Genomic DNA, 4333 nt, shown 5'->3' with positions numbered 1-4333 from the left:
GCACCAGCTCTCTGTTTCACCTGAGAAACTGTGTACATAGTAGTGCTGTAAAGCTTTTCTTGCTTGTTTACAATTTTTTTTTTCTCTTTCTGTTTATTTTAACACTAGGCTGATTTTAGTCCCCAGTAAACACTGGAGAACTGCTTTTGTTTTGGATTAACTGGCTTGCTTCGTGTTCATGCTTTGCCTTTTTTTTCATATGCTTTTATTTTTCTCTTGCTGTTTTTTTTTTTAACTAGAGTTTTGGAAATGTTTTTGCCAACACTAGATGTGCTTTTATTTTATTTTTTTCCTGCTGAGCTATTGTTCACAGACATTTTGCAATTCATTTTAAAAGGATTTATGTTGGTTGTACCTACTGATCGTTGTTTTTATTTTTCAGAAAAATGACAATAGCTGTGAATAACTCTGGCACTTCATGCAGTAAACAAAGACTATTTCTATGATACTCAGAGCAGAGCGGGGTGGCTAGACCACACTAACTCTCACAGTGCCTTGTGAAAGTATTTTTACCCCTAGGAACATTTTTCACAGTTTGTCACAATGAAAACATAAACTTTAAACCATTTTATTGTGAAATTGCAGTAAATGATAGACCAACAGAATATTGAAAACTGAGAAAGGAAAGGAAAAGGATTTTTTTTTTTTTTTTTTACGAATCAATTTCAAAAATCAGAAATAGTTACATACATTTGCATACAGTGGCTTGAGTCAGGGTTAGGTTAGTCTTTTGGAACGTCAAAGGTTTACTTCCAGTGTTGCCCACACCATGATGCTGCTACTGCTGTGTTTCTCTCTAAGGATGGTGTGTTCAGGATGATGTGCGGTATTAGTTTTCCGCCACGCTCAGCTTATTCCATGTGGCAAACTGCATGTCTTTTTTCTTGGCACTCTTCCATAAAGGTCTTTCAACAAATTCTTCCACAAGAGTTGTGGATCTCTGCAACTCCTCCAGAGTGGCAATATGCTGTCGTTTTATAACCTAAAATGTATCACTGACCTGTTTGGTTTGTTGCTTTTAGGCCTTCACAGAACTGCTGGTTTTATACTGACAATAAATTGGACTCCATTTTAATTTGGCAGATTCAAAACTGGATTTTGTTTTTCTTTTCTTTAAAGTACAAATGTTTGCCACACTTTTATTTGTAAAATAATTTAAACACAAGCATTATTTTTTTTCACCTCACTCTTGTGCGCTACTTTGTGTTGCTCTCATAAAATGTCAATGAAGTACATAAATGTTTGTTGTGGTAACGTGACATGATGTGACAAATTTCAAGAGGTATAAAAACTTTTGCAAGGCACTATAAGATCACTAAAAGCCATGGCAGTGATATCTGAACGTCCATCGGCCCCGAGCTAAGAAAAGATTAGGGGGTTAGCCCCTGACTGCTGCTGTATGTTTATGTCTCAAACTCTGGCTACTCTAAAACAGGACTTATTTCTACTTGCAGGCCAGCTTCCCACCCGGACACAGCTCTTCCTCTCTGGGCGGGCTGCGTCTGGGCCGGTCCTGGTCAGAAACAGATCCGCGCAAGGAGAGGTGTCCTCAGGGGTTTTCATGGTCACCAGTACGTTTTGATACTCACAGTCAAGGAGGGATGTTTGAATTCTCGTGATGTTTTCACTCGGTGTAGAGTACAAAAAGGAAAAAAAAAAAGGAAGAATAACAACATGTTGTGACTTTGTAGATTTTGCACTCGTCAACTACCTATCTGTGCATGCTTAATCACCATTTCTACATATAAGATCTTTCTCAGACGTACTTTTCAATACTAACTATTTATGTAACGGTCATGTGACAGCAATCATAATTTCGGTGTATATCAGAAGACACACTTAATGTCTGTGCTTTGGAAAAACACAAAAGTGAGCTGGTTGTTGTGAAGTAAAGAGAATAAAATCCGAGGATGGTCCAGCATTGTGTGATTACACACACAGGAAACAACATGCCATCTTCAGCTAGTCGTACTTCTCTCTGCTTGGGTTTGAAGACATAAAGGTTTTAAAAAAAGAAAAAGAAAATCGTCTGACTGATATTGTCTCTGTGTTACCAATCAAGTAGACTGTGGTGAAATTTGCACAAAACTTTTATGTTAAGTTTGTTGTCCCTGGGCAGCCTATATGAACACCCCCTCCCCTCAGGCTTTCCTCTCCCTGATTCTTCTTGCCTTCAGACTGTCCCAGCAGGGCAGCTGAATGGGGCAGTATTGGTTTTCACAGCTATGACTGTGCAGTGATGAGGCATGCATATGTATAAAAACTTGATTTCTTGATTAGAAAAAAAAAAGAGAAAAAATATTAAGACAGTTAACTCTGTTGTTTCTGTAACCCATTCAGGAAGAAAAAAGTTCAATAAAAGTGTCATGTTTGTAGTTAACCTTTACCTGGATATGGTGTTTTATTCCTGTTATTTGTAATTGTTTTGAAAAGTGTAAAAGAAAAAAAAAGGCAAGTTAATGTTGAACCTTTGGGAGGAAAGTAAAAATTACAGTTTTTTTTAAGAAACCTAAACTATTAAAATGTGATTAATACATGAAAATAACACTGTCTACCTTTGTGGATATCTCATATACGGTCAAACCTGTTTTTTTTTATAACAATTAACTATTTTTAAATAGTTCTATTTTTTTAAAGGGAAATTAGTTTCTGCTGTAATAAAACTAGCTTATTGTTTTAGCTTTTGAATTATATTTAGAATTTTACCTGCCACCCTCCACATTTACTGTATATAGGTCCAACAATCTTTAAAATTAATCCATCTGTCATTGCAGCAGCATAATGTCAACCCAAAAATATAGATATAAAAATCCAACATTAACGTTTATGTTTAATTATTGAAAAAAAATCCCATGACATGAAATATCTCTGGTGCTAAAATTAGCAGCATCCATAATAATTTGTGTAAAATAAAATATTTTATATATATTTTACTTCATAAAAGAGAATCAGGGTGTCAACATGCTTTTGAGTTGTTTTCAGTGACTTGGGACCCTATGGCAAAAGTTTTATGCAAAAAATTGCCTTTACAGATGTGTTTCAAGGTTTACACAGCTACACTCTTACCTACAACATATTAGTTCATTTTGTGTTACAGGAAGTGTAATATATTAAATTTTAATCACATTTATTTTCATTCAAATGTCGGACTGCAATGTCAGAGAATATCCTAGTTTTAATATAGCAAATTTATGCCTTTACTTAAGGAAAATGATACACCTTTTCTCAAATATTTATAACTTTTCAACAAGAGGCAACATACAAGTTTTTTCCTGCAAATATGTGAAATTAATCGCAAGGTTTTGGAGTTTCTTTATGGAAATGTAGTCCTCTGTAGCCAACAATTTATTTCCTTTAATCGACGTTGGCCTTGGTATGATTTATTTTTCATTACAAGAATAAGGTCATAATAGTATGAGAATAAAGTCACACAATCGTTTGCACAATCATTTCAATGTCCTGATAGCAATAATAATTTAATGCTAATGTGCTATAAGATTTAGTATTTAGTGAAACCTACACCAAAGTATACCTTTTCAACGTGCTCAATATTCCCCCTTTTAAACATATTGAAAAACTGTATTTTTTTTTAGTGGTCACCAGTCTCTGGCACTATGTTTTTGGAGGTTGCAGGCTGTAAAGTTTAGGAACCTCTGCTTTAAAAAATAGCAACTTTTAGAATTGTCCGCAAATTTACAGTCAGGGCACTAATTAGTAACTTTAAAACAATTGGAACCTTGACAAGCAAAGCTGGAAAAGGATTCAGGGTTATCTGCAACCCTGACTGCAGCACTAATAATAATAATAAAAAGTGTCAACTAGCCCCGAATTGTTATATGCTGGACTTCCCCCACATTTTAAAGCTGTCTGAAAGATGCTTTTTTTTTTCTAAAACAACAAGGTGTTTGCAGTGTATAAATTAAGTTATAATATATTCCCTGCTCACAATTAGCTAAAATGTTTGATTACTACTTTGTGTCTTGAAACATGTACACAATAATGGCAACGTACATTTCCACCTCTGGCCTGGAAGCCAGATCCACTTGTTGTTTAGCTATGCAGTCTCATCCTGGTGCCAATTTATCTCCAGCCCTGTGGGATCTAGTTTCAGTCTCACCCACTGATGCCAAACTCTCTGGAGCTGAGTTCAGTATCAGATGTCCCCATAATAAAATGGGCTTACCCAGTGGCAGCTGTCTATCAGCTACCCAGATAGCTGCAGAGGAAAACTATTGAATGTTGACCCTCTAAAGAAGGGCATCAGAGAGGGCAAGTGTCAGGGGATCCTCCCATCACAAGACCACAGAGCATCCTCGCAGGTTAAGTTGCTGGG

This window comes from Fundulus heteroclitus, chromosome 16 (assembly GCF_011125445.2).
Source record: "Fundulus heteroclitus isolate FHET01 chromosome 16, MU-UCD_Fhet_4.1, whole genome shotgun sequence".
Lineage (NCBI taxonomy): Eukaryota > Metazoa > Chordata > Actinopteri > Cyprinodontiformes > Fundulidae > Fundulus > Fundulus heteroclitus.
This window is presented reverse-complemented; position numbering follows the sequence as displayed.